The sequence below is a fragment of the Sarcophilus harrisii genome, chromosome 6, assembly GCF_902635505.1.
Source record: "Sarcophilus harrisii chromosome 6, mSarHar1.11, whole genome shotgun sequence".
NCBI classification, from domain to species: Eukaryota; Metazoa; Chordata; class Mammalia; order Dasyuromorphia; family Dasyuridae; genus Sarcophilus; species Sarcophilus harrisii.
This window is the reverse complement of record NC_045431.1, coordinates 81,441,659-81,458,321: the sequence shown is the minus strand read 5'-3', so window position 1 is coordinate 81,458,321 and position 16,663 is coordinate 81,441,659. Positions and strand designations below refer to the sequence as shown.

At 38.5% G+C, this 16,663-nt stretch overlaps 1 pseudogene; it reads right to left on the bottom strand.

Moving 5' to 3' along the window:
* Positions 1-9,119: 9,119 nt before the first annotated feature.
* LOC116420050 overlaps positions 9,120-16,663 on the bottom strand; it is a 49,464-nt pseudogene continuing 41,920 nt past the window's right edge.

Genomic DNA, 16,663 nt, shown 5'->3' with positions numbered 1-16,663 from the left:
GTGATAACAATGAAACAAAGCAGAACAACTCTTTATAGGAAGCTGAATCCCTCTCAAAATGAAATGTATGATTCAGAATACACATTATTACTTTTCAAAAAAAGAAAAATAATTATTTAGGATCAAATACAAATTTTCTAGGTTGTGGATACACTAATAATCCTGAAAGAATTACGACACAATTTTAAATTCTTACATTAATGTTTTTTTTTTTGTTTTTTTTGTTTTTTTAATTGAGGCAGTTTGGGTTAAGTGACTTGCCCAGGGTCACACAGCTAGGAAATGTTAAGTATCGGATCTAGATTTGAGCTCATGTCCTTCTGCCTTCAGGGTTGGTGCTCTAACCACTTCACCACTTACCTGCCTCTGCACTAATGTTTTTAAAGCCTGTTAAGGGGTCTGAAACTGATTTTTAAAAACATATGAGTATATGTGGGATTTCATTGAGCAGGAAGACAAACCTTTCTCATTATAAGATGTAATTAATTTTGCTTAGAAGTAATCAGAATTAGGCAAAAGCCTAATAACCATTCCCTCTTACATAGAGTATCATGTAGCTTGCTTTGTTCTGTAATGTTCTCTTCTCTGAAATATATTGTTCTCTGGGAACAGGTTTCGTGGGAGCTTCTGGAGGCAGCCTTCCTTTCAATTCAGTACAATAATCACCTCAAATTCAGTCAGGAGTTAAAATGCAGATCCTTTATTTTCTCTTTCAAAGTCTTAAATCTTTTCCTGGGGCCCAGTTAGCTTTAGTAGAGGCCTATCTCTCTCCTTGGTTTCAGAAAGTTCTTGCCATTAGTGCTTTGGCTCTTCTAGTTTCAGCCTCTAGCTCCCTCTGAATCCAAAGCCTCCAGCCAGCACAAAGGTAGAAGAAGGAATGAATCTAACTCTTCCTCCCAGAGAATGGGCTTGTGGGTTTGTGACTTGTGAATCTCCCGAAGTCCCTAGTGGGCTTGTCCTTTAGTGGGCTCCTCCTCATATATGCTCTCTTAAAGGTGTGAACTCTAATGTGCAAACTAATGTGTGAACTCTCTTAAAGGTGTGAACTAAGTACATAAGCATTGTATCTTTCAATTCCAATGACTTAACACCATGTTTCAAGTTCTGGCCCATAACACTGTTCAAATGGTAAAAACTTTCTTCAACTATGATAAAAGGATTTTTCCTTAAAAAGCCCCAGTTATATTTCTTTGTAACTTTTCTTCACTCCTGAGTTTCCTTCCAGTATCTAAAATACTTCCTCTGTCTAGAACCCTTTCTCACAACACTTTGGGTAGTATTCAGAGGATGGAGAGAGTAGAATCAGTTGAAGGATCAGATGGGTTTCCATGAAGGAGTTGACAATCTAGCCCTGGAGCATAGGAAAGGATTTGGCATAATAATGCAGTATTGATCTCCCTTACTTTGCCAAAATCAAAAGTACAAATAAATCAGGAAAGAAGCAAGGTCAGATAATAATATGCTGAATGTAAGGCTGTAGCTAGTTAGATTTGGGTTTATTAAATTATATATATATATGTGTGTGTGTGTGTGTGTGTGTATCAAAGAATGGAAGCCAGTTGGCTTGGGAATGGCTACAAAGGAGGGATGCTCTAAGTGTCTTTGTTCTGCCAACAACTCTCCTTAGCCAGGTTTAGTCTAAAGCATGGGGTTAGGGACTACAGTGTCCATTGACTACTTATGATTTACACCATTTGCAGGCCCCAATCTTATGAAGGGAGGGATAACAGGAGAGTAGTCTAATCTTTACTTGAACCAGTAAATGTTAGGATAACTAAAGAAAGGCCTCTAACATATTGAACAGTGCATTTAAGGAGGATTTATGAAGGACATGGACAACAATTGTCTCTAGAAAGGGAAGACATTCAGTGGTTTATGGTCAGAGAAAATCCTGAGGTCAATCGCTCCTTGGGCATAATCAAAAAGTTCATCTTTATTAAGTTTCCACTTGGATCTTTTCTTTAATTTCTGCTAAACATATTCATGGTCACAGAAGGAAAAATTACTGCAGATCTCATAGGAGAGAGGGATGGAAGTTGGGAGCAGAAAAAGAAACCAAAGTAAGAATTTTAGTTTACTTTGTAGCATTTTTAGAACCCTGAAAAAAGAGATGGATGCCAATGGAATTTTCTATCCAAAGCCTATTGGAACTGATTTGGATCACTGAACCACAGAGAAGAAGCAAATCTTTCATAACTGATCATCTCACATTATTGCTATTGTTCTGTACAATGTATTCCCGGTTCTGCTTGTTTTTACTCAGCTTCAGTTCATGTAAATCTTTCCAGGTCTTTCTCTAATCAGCTTGTTCATCATTTTTTAAATAAAATGATCATATTTCAATACCTTCATGTACCATAACTTTTTCAGCCATGCCCCAATGGATGGGTATCCACTCATTTTCAAATTTTTTGCTACCACAAAAAGAGCTGCTACAAACATGGCACTGTTGCTTTGGGCCTAGTTTCAAATTGTTCTCCAGAATGGTTGGATCATTTTACAACTCCACCAACAATGCATTATTGTCCCAATTTTCCCACATCTTCTCCAACATTTATCCTTATCTTTTCCTTTCATCTTAGCCAATCTGAGAGATATGAGCTGGTATGTCACAGTTGTTTTAATTGGCATTTCTCCAATCAATAGAGACTTAGAGCTTTTTTTTCATTTAACTAAAGATGACTTTAATTTTGTCATCTGAAAATTGTTTGCTCATATCCTTTCACTATTTATCAGTTGGGGAATGACTTCTATTATAAATTTGACACACTTCTTTCTATATTTTAGAAATGAGATCTTTATCAGAAATACTGACCCTAAAGATTTGTATTTCTCTTTTAATCTTGTTTCTGTTGGTTTTGTTTGTGCAAAATCTTTTTAATTTAATGTAATCAAAGTTGTCCATTTTGCCTTTCACAGTGTTCTTTAGTTCTTTGGTCATCAACTCCTCCCTTCTCCAAAGATCTGATTGGTAAATTATCCCCTGGTCTCCTAATTTATTCATGCTATCATCCTTTATGCTCAAATCATGTAGCCATTTTGACCTTATTTTATTATGGAGTGTGAGATGTAGGACTATGCTGAGGTTCTGACATATGATTTTCTGAGCTTAGTCCTGCCCCCCCATCACAAAAAGATCTGCTGCTTTAAAGTCCTCCTAGACCTCCAGAATCCTCCTAGGACATCCACCCCACCTTCTGGCTGGTCCTCTCTGAGAGCTCCTCCTCCCACATTCACTCCACCTCCTTCTGGGCAGAAATACTACGCTGTTGAAAGTACTTCATCAGATTAACCCAAAGTAAGGAACCTCCTACTCTGAACAAGGGAAGCAAATAGCTCTTGAGAAAATTGGGGTTCTAGACAGCATTTGTAAATCCAGCCTGGATTGTATTGAATTCTCCCTTTGTCAGTGTGATCTTTGACCCTCTACAAGCAGACTAGAACTTAAGGTGAAATACAGCATTAAAAGAAGGTGATGAGGGATAAGAACAAGGAAGAATGAAGAATTAAAGGTCATTGGATGTAACATGCTTTCATAGCAGTTACCATTACCAGTCTCTCCTGATTCCTAGGCCCTCAGGGTATCTCTGACCATTGACCTTTCCAGTATCAACTAATTCTACCAACTCACCTCCTCTGAGGCCTTCAGAGGCCCCTGGCCATGATTTCTTAGTTTAATAAACCAAGTGCTCAAGAACAGCCACATGCAAACTTAAAGCCTTTATTATACCTACTCCCATAATGCCCAGACTTGTTAACTCCCTAGTGAACACCTGGTCTGAAGACCTGTGTTCATTATCTACCTTCTTATCTCTCTTGGCTATCCACCCACCTTGCTCAGCTACCTCAGGATAAAGAGAGAAATGTGCTACCCGCAGTGGGTTTATAGAGGGTCTGTGAGGTCACACACACACAGCCAACCACCAAGAGAGCCATTTCTCATTAAGAAGCTATTGTTATATGGTTAGGATTCTGCCCAAGGGGCAGTCCTATATACACAGAGATTACTTCTGGGCCATTCAAATCTCCTGTTGCACTGTGGTAGCCCATTAAAAGGACCCTTACAATCCCCTTCTCTTGTTTTGCGGGAACCACTCATTTCATCAAGCTAAACTTTTAGCATCAGCTATAGTTCACTTGATCCATGAGATAGCAGAGTGTTATGCCCAAGAAGGTACGAAACAGCAGATCAATAAACAGAAGTATGACAATGAGAACTAAGCTCAACAGTGGCCAAGTGTTCAACCCGTCATGCTCAAGGAGGTAATGTGCCAAAGAGGTTGGATGCCAATGAGGTGGGAGGTCAACACTGAGGTGGGATGCCAACAAGGTAAAATATCACAACTCTAGTTCACAATTAAATATCAATGAGGTATGGTGTCACAATTCTAGTTGGTCACAATTCTATTGCACTTGTATACATCCTTTAAAAAAAAAACATAGAAATGTGCAAATACAGAGAAAGTACAAGCAAAGTCATGTCCTGTAACATTGCCTCAGTAACACTGGCAGGTGGGTGTGTTGGTTTTTCACCCACTATTTTAGAGGCTTAGTCCTTAAATAGAAAATCCAGGGCAAAGCCTCTCCCCAGGCCACATATGGTCAGTAACCATAGGAGAAGCACACAGGCCCATTGGCCATTTACAGTCTTTTTATTGCACATCACCCAAGACACTGCATTTCAGCTGCTACACTGGAGCTGCATCTGCTGTCTGTGGTGTCACGGTCAGGAAGGACATGGCTGCCATCAGCATCTGAAGGGTTGTTGACATCTGGCTGATCCCTCTGGGCTGTTATCTGGTCCTTCTCTTGGATCCCCAAGTCATGAATGTCTCTGGTGGGATCGACTTCTCTGCTGCTGGATCTGCAACTAGAATGCAAAGAATGTACCCAGGGCCCCAAACCCTGACCCAATTTGGGCCTTTCCAGGTGCTATCCAGGCCTTTTGTGGAAAGTTCTTGTCAAAAAGACAAACAAAGTCGGACAAAAGTCAGTCAATCTGTCAGTTAGTTGCATTTTCTGTGTATACCAGAAGCACATTGCTAAGGTAAAAGCCAAAGAATTTAAAAATGTAAAATCAAAAGAATTTAAAAATGTAAAATCAAAAGAATTTAAAATCAAAATAACTTTAAAATTGCAGGCAATATATGTATTGCCACATCTTGTGCATATCCCAAAATTCCCTTCTCTTGTTTAAAAGGGAACATCTTGGGGATAGAAATAGTCTGTCCAGGAATGACTTGGCTAGTAGGTTATAGGAAATGTCAATGGAATGGGCAAAGCCAGATTCAATGCAAAAAGACTTATGGGCAGAAGATTTATAAGCCAATCCATAACTTGTCTTAAATGAGTGAGATTTCTACAATGGAAAGATGGTTGATCACATGCCTAGCTGCTTCTCCAGATTGGAGTGAAGCCATAAAGAATTGAGAATGCAAATCCAATTACATGGATGCTCTGCCTCTTAAAATGAGTAACGTCCATTGGTCTTAAAACATTAAATTTCAAACTATAAGGGTTTTGTCCTACAGGGAGCATAGGAGAGTGAAAAGAAAGACAAGCTGTACAGCCTTTTGTTATGCTCATAGCTTCCTCTTTAGTTATCACAATTTGCAGATATAAGGCTCTGCCAGCCTGATTATAAAAAATATGATTTGAAGGTCCACTCTGAAAATGGCCATGTAGAGTATAATATTTACCTGAGTGCTCCCTCACTTGCTTTAGAAGTCTTTAAGGAGCTGTATATATTAAAAAATACACATTGTATTTCAGCTGTTGCAATTCTTTGTACTACATCTACTGAATCTACTGAATAAGCTGAATCAAAATTATTTTTGCATACCCACGTGCAAGGCTTGGAACTGTAGCCAATAAATTTTTCACTCTGGGATGATTTCACAACACACATCAATTTGTGCATTGATATGAGAGATATATTTTACTAGGTCTTGTCCCAGATAATTTTACTACTTTCTCAAAGGCTTTTATTGAAATTCTAACCACAAGCACTAGGTAAAAATTTAAATTTTTTATCTGATTGTGCTGAGAGGTTCACCCACTTCATACTGTCTCCTTGATGAAGGATTGCTATGGGTGCCTTTTATATAACAAAATTTGATATTTACAATATTTATTTTTTCAGCCATATTAGATAAAGCCAATTCAATTTCTTTTAGAGCTTCTTTAAGCTGGTACTGTGAGCCTAAATCACTGTTTCCTTTTAAAGATAGTACCACCTTAGCTGTTGGAGATATTTTTCTCACAGGGGCAAGGTCATGAGCCACAGGCCTTTGACTCAAAATAGAGCTATTCTTTATGCCATGTGGTAAAGCTGTCCATTCAAATCCTTTATAAGGCTCAGCTGGATTAATGCTGGACACTGAAAAGATAAATTCCTTCATATCCTTATCTAGAGGGATATATTTCTTAATCCTAAAAGACCATTCCTTAAGCAGTTGAGGAGATGGAAGCCCAAGCTGAAGAGCTTCTACTATCCATTTACTTTTCTCAGATCAATAAACATTCTGCATTCCCCAAATTACCCTTTTATAACAAATTCAGGGGAATTCCAAGAATTTACAGAAGCTTTTAAATGTCCTTGATTTAAGTCTTTTCTGTCCTATGCCTAGTGAAATCTGAATTTTTTCATTTTTTAAGAAGTCTCTTCCCCACTGGTCAGTGGGGACACTTTCAACTGTAAAATAAATAAATGTTTCTGTCTTATATTTAAATTCCCATTTCCAAGAGGTACCACTATTTTTAGCTATTATAGATCCTTTTATGCCAGACATATAGGTATTTGCTGTGGTCTTTAAGCAATTACTAGACCAGCTGGCACCTCTAATAGCTGCATTATCTACATCTTCATCTATCAACCTTTACAATGGTCTTCCACTCATACAGATAATGAGCAAAGGATGCTCGGCCATGAAAGCTTCGGTCCATAATATCCCTAAATTCTTTTGCCTAAAACCAAAGTTTGAATTACTGATACTAAATTGTATTTCAGGAGTGTGAATCAATAATCTGATGTTACTTCTCCTCTTGGGTCACAGATCAAAGACTGTCTATACCAGTGACTGAGACAGCAGTTTCCCAAATCATTCTATAAATAAACACTGTTTTATAAATACTTGCTGGGGGTTGGGCAACCAAGCCAACCTGTGGAAGTGAAAAATCCACAAGGTGAACAAAAGGGAATTCCAACTCTCCAAAGACTATCCTTGCAGTTCTATAGGTATAGAACACTACTCTAACTGCAAGGTCTTACCCTTGTAAGATTGCTTGGAAACTGAGCTGTATTTTAAAAATTTTTCTGGATACTATAGTAATTACTGTCCTCACTACGCCACAAGTCTTGTCTTGGGCCATATAGCCTACTCCTGCTTTTTGAGATGAAGACATAGGAGTTTTGAATGGATTAATGGGCAGTGTTGATTTTATTGCCCTTCCTGTTCCTCCTCATCCTCCCTTGGCCCAGGAAGGTGGGACTGAGGGAAGAGCGTTAGGAATTGGAAAATTCCCCAAAGGCCAATTAAAAATCCAAACAGAGTTAATGAGTAGGAGAGTGACATTTATTCCTATATGTTAGGGAATATCACTTTGGCAACATAATGGAAGAAAGATTTGAGAGTAGAGTCTAATTGAAATTAGGACCCAAATAAGAGGTGAAAAGAACCTTAATTCTAATTCAATTGATGTGTGAATAAAGGAGCGATATTAAAGATACAGTGTTCATAGAAATGATCAAATTTAGCAGTTGATTACATATGAGAGATAGTGGTGCAGAATTTTAATTTTGGGTTACTAGAGATGAGGTGGTACCTTGAACTGAAGTATAGATATTTGGAAGAGCCATATGATTTGGCTGGAAGTTAATAGGTTTTGTTTTGGATGTGGCAAGCTTGAGATAGCAATGAAATACCTAATTTAAAATGTATGATAAGTACTTGAATGTGTGAAATAACATATTAGAGTGTATTCTATAAATTTTCAGAATATAGCTTCATTTTTGTAATTTTTAATGAAATTATTTTTTCTGTTTTGCGTTAGAATTCTTACAAGGTGCTAAGATAGTGGAATTGATAGAGAATAATTATCTAATTTAGCATGGTTCAGTATGATTGATCGGATCCTACAAGGAGATGTTGTGGGCCAGAACTTGAAACAAGGTACTAAGAGGAATTGATGAGATAATGATTCTAAAATTGATAGGTACTTAGTACTTATTACAATTCCACAAGATTCACACCTTTAAGAGAGTATATATAAGGAGCAGCTCTCAAGCCCACTACAGGACAATCCCACTCTCAGAGGCAGAGATAGATTCATTCCATTTTTCCGTCTTTCTGCAGGCTGGAGGCTTGAAGTACAAACTTTTGGATCCATAGACATTCAGAGGAAGCTAGAGACAGAAGCTGGCAGAGGCAAAGTACTAGAGGCAAGATCCAGAAGGCCTCCAGAAAACTAGCCAAGCCCCAAGTGAAGGAGATAAGATTTTGACTGAGACAATAGAGGATTTGGACTTTTATCCCTGGCTGCATTTGAGGTGATTATTACATTGAGCTGAAATTAAGACTGCTCCCAGAAGCCCCCCAAGAGACCTGCTCCCAGAGAACATTACATTTTAGAGGAGAACACTACAAGTTTGCTCTTGAATTACTCAGTTATTAATTATTTTTAGTTCAATAATTCCTTTTTCTCACCTAATATTTTTTTTACGATTGCATATTAACAGTTTTCAACTTTCATCATTGTAAGATTTTGAGTTCCAAAATGTTTTTCTTCTTCCTTCTCCACCTCCCTTGCCCAAAACACCAAGCACAGTGATGATAGATTATGCAGGTACAATCATGATAAACATTTTCCACATTAGTCATGTTGTGAAAGAAGAATCAAAACACAAGGGGAAAGCCATGAAGAAAAAAAAACAAAACAAAATCAAATACTCTGCTTTGATCTTTGCTCAGACTGTAGTTCTATGTATGTGGACAGTATATTCCATCTGGATTCTTTTGGAATTGTCTTGGATCATTGTATTGCTGACATTAGTTAATTCATAGTTGATTCATAAAATGTCTCTCCAATGTGAATTCTCTGATGTAGAGCAATTCCCCATTTCAAAAAGCATTTCCCCAATGATTACATTCATAAGGTTTCTCTAAAGTGTGGGTATGCTCATGGTGAGTAAGACTGGATTTATGTCTAAAAGCCTCTCCACCCTGGTTATATTCATAAGGCTTCTTTCCAGTATGGATTTGCTGATGTCTATTAAGAGCTCCCTTTTCTCTAAAAGCATTTGCACACTGGTTACATTCATATGATTTTACTCTGGTGTGGATTCTCTGATGTTCATTAAGAGCTCCCTTGTCTCTAAAAGCCTTTCCACAATGGTTACATTCACAAGGATTCTCTCCAGTGTGGATTCTCTGATGTACGATAAGATCTCTCTTCCATCTAAAAGCCTTTCCACACTGGTGACATTCATATGGTTTCTCTCCAATGTGTATTATCTGATGTACAACAAGCTGTTTCTTCATAAGGCCTTTCCACATCGGTTACATTCATAAGGTTTCTCTCCAGTGTATGTTTTCTGATGTACAATAAGATCGTTCTTCCTTCTAAAAACCTTTCCTCACTGGTTATATTCAAAAGGTTTCTCTCCAGTGTGCTTTATCTGATGTCCAGTAAAACCTTTCTTGCTTCTAAAAGCCTTTCCACACCGGTTACATTCATATGGTTTTTCTCCAGAATGGATTCTCTGATGTTCATTAAAATCTCCCTTCCTTTTAAAAGCCTTTCCACACTGATTACATTCATAAGGTTTCTCTTCAGTGTGCATAATCTGATGGCTTTTAAGAGCTCCCTCACATCTAAAAGCCTTTCCACAGTGGTTACATTCATAAGGCTTCTCTACAGTGTGGATTTTCTGATGTATGATAAGATTGCTCTTCCTTCTAAAAGCTTTTCCACACTGGTTACATTCATAAGGTTTCTCTCCAGTGTGCATTATCTGATGGCTTTTAAGAGCTCCCTCACATCTAAAAGCTTTTCCACACTGGTTACATACATAAGGCTTCTCTTCAGTGTGGATTTTCTGATGTACAATAAGATTGTTCTTCCTTCTAAAAGCTTTTCCACAATGGTTACATTCATAAGATTTCTCTCCAGTGTGCATTATCTGATGTCTAGTAAAACCTTTCTTGATTCTAAAAGCCTTCCCACACTGGTTACATTCATATGGTTTTTCTCCAGTGTGGATTCTCTGATGTAAAAGTTTCACATGTTACATATAAGGTTTCTCAGTTGTTTCGATGTACAATAAGACTTCCTTCTAAAAGCTTTCCACATGGTTACATTCATAAGTTCTCTCCAGTGTGCATTATCTGATGTCTTAAACTCTTACTAAAACCTTCCACACTGGTTACATTCATATGGTTTTTCTCCAGTGTGGATTCTCTGATGTTCATTCAAAGCTCCCTTCCTTTTAAAAGCCTTTCCACACTGGTTACATTCATAAGGTTTCTCTCCAGTATGGATTCTGTGATGTACAACAAGATGTCTCTTTGTTCTAAAAGCCTTTCCACATTGGTTACATGCATAAGGTTTCTCTTCAGTATGGACTCTCTGATGTCCAGTAAAACCGTACTTGCTTCTAAAAGCCTTTCCACACTGGTTACATATATAAGATTTCTCTCCAGTGTGGATTCTGTGATGTACAATAAGATCACTCTTCCTTCTAAAAGCCTTTCCACACTGATTACATTCATAAGGTTTCTCTCCAGTGTGAATTCTGTTATGTTCATTAAGAGCTCCCTTGTCTCTAAAAGCCTTTCCACAGTGGTTACATTCATAAGGCTTCTCTCCAGTGTGGATTCTCTGATGTACGATAAGATCTCTCTTCCATCTAAAAGCATTTCCACATTGGTTACATTTATAAGGTTTCTCTCCAGTGTGCATTAGCTGATGTCCAATAAAACCTTCCTTGCTCCTATAAGCCTTTCCACATTGGTTACATTCATAAGGTTTCTCTCCAGTGTGGATTTTCTGATGTCCAGTAAAACCTCCCTTGCTTCTAAAAGCCTTTCCACATTGGTTACATTCATAAGGTTTCTCTCCAGTGTGAATTCTCTGATGTTGAATTAAACTTCCCTTACTTCTAAAAGCCTTTCCACATTGGTTACATTCATAAGGTTTCTCTCCAGTGTGAATTCTCTGATGTCTATTAAAATATTTCCATTGATTAAACTCCTTGCCACATTGATTGCATGTATAATGTTCCCCAATAATGTGGATTCTCTGATGTGCAATAAGACCTGCCTTGTTTTTAAAAGTCTTTCTACACTGATTACAATCATAAGGTTTCTCTCTAAGCTGGATTCTCTCATGCGTTGCACAGCTTTCTCTCCAAGTCAAGTCACAGGATCCATCACCAATGAGCTGTTGCTTGGGAGTTTCTACCACAGAATGGTTCAGGTCTGCAATAGTTTCCCTCACTTCAAGTCTGATCCCTCCTCCTAAAAAAAATGACAGAAAGGCAAAAAAGAGCAAACAATAAAGCAAATATAGCCATGATAAAGACATGTGCGAGCACATGCGCACACACACACACACACACACTCACACACATTCATATTCCTTTCTCTCCATCAACAGAAAAGAAATTCAGTTACTTTCACTTTTCCTAGGCAAAGAGAAAAACATTAAATTATCAGAACCAATCATTTTACATCCCATTATTTCACATTCCATACATAATTTCATTTCTAAGGAGTTTTGTGCACAATCACAGTGGAACCTCACAATAAACCTGTGAAAACACAGAGTGCCTTCATTCTCTTTAGATGCACAATTCAGGTCATCAACTCAGAATGGATCATTGACTTGGCCAAAACCCAGCACCTGAGATTAGAATTTGCACACTGAGAATGGGCCTGCTCTGCCTATAGTATGTGACAAATTATCTCCACACTGAATTTTCCCTTTCCCTTTCATTATTTGAATTTTCACGTCTTTTCATATACATGACATTTGGTGCATATATAGGAAATACTCAAATTATGTCGTGATCTGTCCTGCCTGTAACCCTAACAAATTTCCATGTTGATCCCTTTCAATTACATTTTTTCCTATTACATTAACTGAGATCATCTTCAGAAGGCTAACAGTTATTTGTTGTTTTTACATGAGGTAGAAGTGATTTTGTTCTGACCCATTACTTTTTTCAAGATAGCCATTACTTATTTCTTGTGTAAATATTATCATTATGTGCTCCCTGTATACCCTAACAAACAAATTTTTAAACGTGCATGAAATTATCCAAATCTGAAAATGTTTCATACAGAAAATTGAGTTCATTATCCTGAGATATGGAAGGAAAGAGCAGGCTGCACTATTGCAATCCTTCCCTTTTAGCAGCTCACAAACCCCTTGAACAATTGAGATAATGATCCAAAGAGTCTGACCCAAAAATGTCTTAGTGGGATCTTAAGTGGTGAATAAATGTCTGACTTAGTTATAAAGGTAGCTGTCCTCTGGGACAACACAGATCTGCATATTTCCACCTTTACAAGTCTTTTTCTTGTGACTTCGGTCTATCATGATCACCCACACACACACTGCTGTGGAGGACTGGGTAGTGAGTCCATCAATCTCTGGCTGCTTCAAAGTCCAACATATTCTTCTGGTTTCTCAAATTGACATCAGAGTATTCCCAGCATTCCAGGAAGGTTGAACCCTCATGTTGAAATGACCACAGGCCTGCAAAGATCCTCAGGGGCTGTCTCCCCTTAGACCTGAGTAGTTCTTTCCCTTCTGGGTTACCTAGCAACCCCATCTCACCCAATCTCTAATCACCTGAGAAAGTTGTGCTAAAAACAATATTTGTAATTGACCCTTGAGCCATTTAGGGCTATATTTGTCATGAGCCAATAGAAATAGAGATCATTTTAAACAGTAAATACCAATGGCTTTTGACTGAGTAGAGTTTAAATAATGAATTTCCATGGCTCCACAAGAGCTTATCCAATTCTTTTGTTTTCTACATCATACATGTATGACCATTTTCATCATATCTGTTTCCAAATCAGAATACAGTTACAGAATGTGGATAGGGTCTTCAATCAGGAAGCACAGGGTTTTAATTACACTTGAGAACCTTGCAAGTCAAGTTATAGAACCTATGTTAGATTCAATTATTTTATCTGTAAAATAGGCATTACAATACCACTTAAGTCCTCGGGTTCTCATGAGGATGAAGTAAGACAATGCAGAGTATGACACACAGGACTGTATAAATGCTACCTATTTTATTTCAGTTTGACTATCCTCACCAGTTCTGCTCTCCTTCTTAAACCATCATGATCCTCACAAAATGATGATGCACTGAGGCACTAAATTATTTAGTTTATCTGGTGCATAATGGGTCTCTCCACAGTCGCTGGGGTATTGTCTGCCCCACCAATCTGGGACCTCCATAAGAGTAGGGGATATCCCTCACATGTCTTTGTGTTCTTGGTGTTTAGCCCAGGGTTACCATGTAGCAGGCCCTTAACTGTTTACTAACTAGAACCAAACCTAATCCCTTTGGACACTTTCAGGAGAGGTCCATTGCCCCAAATCCCAAGCAGTGGCATCTTTCAGGATCACAGATAACCACTAATAGGGACCTACAGGGACATGGAGTGTGACCCACTCATTTTGTAGATGGGAAACCCAGGTTCACAGAGGAGCCCCGGACACTGCTGCTAAGAAATATCCAACATTGAATTCCAAGTCTGGCCTTTCTCCCTCAAACTAAGCATTGACTTCAGGGTAATTCTTAGAAGCCCCTTGTAACCACATCTCTCATATCTCTGCTTTCACCTCACTTACCTGGAGAGCAGCTCTTCAGGACTTCTTGGTCCAGCATCCACAGTGCTTCCCTTTGCTTAAAATAAGAGATCACCTCTTCTCTGAGAACTGGAAGCCCTGTGCATGAAAAAAAAAGTTAGACATGAAGATAGAGAGAAGCTGGTCACATAGTTCCCCTTAGGGAAAGGATGAGGATCCACAGCTGCTCCATATTGAAATTCAGCCCCTGATATTCAGACATATCAGTCTAAACTCACCCACTGGGGCTTGTAAAGCAAGTCACCTAAGACAGGATGTGCCCACTATTTGTATAACTTCCTCAGAGAGAGCCAAAGGGCCCTTCCTCCCACCTCCTATCCTGTGGCCTTCTGGCAGAAACTTCTGATTCCAAACCTGGGTAACTAACTGTACCTCTGGGCAAGTCAATTAAATTCTGTTTGTTTTCCTCAGTTTCCTCAACTCTCAAATGGGGATAACAATATCACCCAACTTGAACTGTCAAGATGAGGTTAAAGTGATATAATATTTTGTTGTACTCTTAACTTAGAACATGTATTTTAGTATCATAGTTCAATAAAATGATGATTGCACATGAAACTGTAAATCTAAAATGCACAACTTGCTGTTCCTTTCAAATAGACAAGAAAATTATTAAGTAAATTTTTTTCCTTTCTGTTTGCCTGTGCCCATCCTAGAGATGGCTGCCATTGCATAGAAATATATATACACACACATTAATAAATAAGAAACACACACACACATACACAAATATACATACACACAGATATGTATGTAAAATTATGCTATCCATATTTCTGTTTCAGATTTTTTTCCCTAGATGCAAATAGCATGTTTCTTAATTAGTCCTTTGTCATGAATTTAAGTACTTGGAACCATCAAAATAACTTATTTGCTGGAAGTTGTTATAAAAAGTATTCTTGCTATATTGTAAAGAAAGCATATGGCACAGCACCAGGCAAAGAAGAGGTAGTAATAAATGCTTGTTCCCTTCCATTCCTTTGCACATCTTGTATTGGAATTATGAAAGTAGTCCAAACCAGATTAAGAAGAAACTTCCCATACTAGGGCCAACTAGTTGCTTTGAGCTGTTACAAATTGACTCTTGCTAAAAAAAAAAAGAATATTCCAAATACTAGACACAACCCAAAAAAGGAAGGAGTTGAAAGGAGAAGCCTCCTGAGCATTTTTCAAAGCTTTGGCAGACAAAATTCATGTCCACATAGAGGCTAACCTCTAAGATTAGTTCCATGTTTGAGATGCTTCCCCTGATGTAAACTTTGACCTGGGAGTGGGTAAGAGAGAGCTTTAGGAACAACAAAGGACACCTCCAAGTCCTGTCACACAATACAAATACCAGTCCTTTCCCTTCTCTTCCCCCACCACAAAACCTGCAAACTTGGCAATGAAGGTATTCCCTTTGATTACAGACTTGCAATTATTAGAAGTGCCCTTACCCAGGGAGAGCAGGTTCCGGGCATTCTCCACCATGACCTCCTTGTACAGCTCCTTCTGAGAGGGGTCCAAGAGCTCCCACTCCTCCCATGTGAAGTCCACAGCCACATCCTTGAACATTATCACCTCCTGCAGCATCAAAAATCAGAAGATGTGGAGTTGAAAGATCCTTCAAAAGTAGAGTCCAACCCCCTCCAATTTAGAGGAGGAAACTGAAACCCAGAGAAGGGATTTGCCCAAAGGTCATAGGCTTTCTGAGAGTCAGAGTCAGCTCCTGAACCTATGGTGATTAAAAGACTGATTGAATTTAGGATCTGTTGAAACAAAACTGAGAAGTGACTTATTACAGAAAGCATCCTAAGGCCATAGAGCATATTCTGCTAATGAATTCTTCCACACTCTTTATTGGTTACCTTATGGCTCTCCCAATCCCATTCCCTGTGCCTGTTTTACCTCTTCCTTTTATCTACAACCTATTTTCCTAAATAAACCACCTTTTGCCAAAGAAAATGGACACTGTTGAATTTTACACATGTTTACTTCAAACTAGGTATTGCTTTCCTGACTTGGTCATGGTCTATGGATAAGGCAAATTTCACAGTTTATTTCCTTTATTCTATTATTTCGCTTCTAGATAGCAACAGTGTTTTGAAAGGAAGGCATCTGTGCAGTTCATCTACAAGCAGTGCCAGAAAACTCCTACAGCAAAATGTGGCCCTTGGAGCCTTTGATGGCATGAAGTGTCAAGGAAGGCATCTGTGCAGTTCATCTACAAGCAGTGCCAGAAAACTCCTACAGCAAAATGTGGCCCTTGGAGCCTTTGATGGCATGAAGTGTCAAGGAAAAAAAGGTCTTGTGAGCAGAGGAGCTACGTGATAGAGAATGAGAATGTAGGGAAAACAGCAAAGGAAGGTGAAAAATGAGGAGAGGAAGAGAAACCCTTGTTAGAAAGAGGAAGAAAAATGGATGAAATTAGAAAACTAATGGACAGAATTAGTTGAAGGGCAAGAGAGGGAGGGGAATCTACAAGAGAACCAAGAGGACAAGGACGATGAAGAAATGCAGAATGAGATCAATTAGAAGGGATGAACAAATGTCTAGAGAAAGTTGAAGTAAAAGACTTATGGAATCTTTCTGTTAGATGATTTTAGGCATACGTGGCAAAAGGAGCTGTATAGCAGGAAATAACCTGAGTGAGGGGGAACAAGGTGTGCAGAGGAGGAAAACAGGAAGGCAGTAAGTGAAAGGTTGTTTACCCCAAGATTAATGATTTTGTTACTGAGCAGCCTGCACCGTGACCGGGTAAAGACAAAGCTGAGTATAAGATGATGTAATGAGA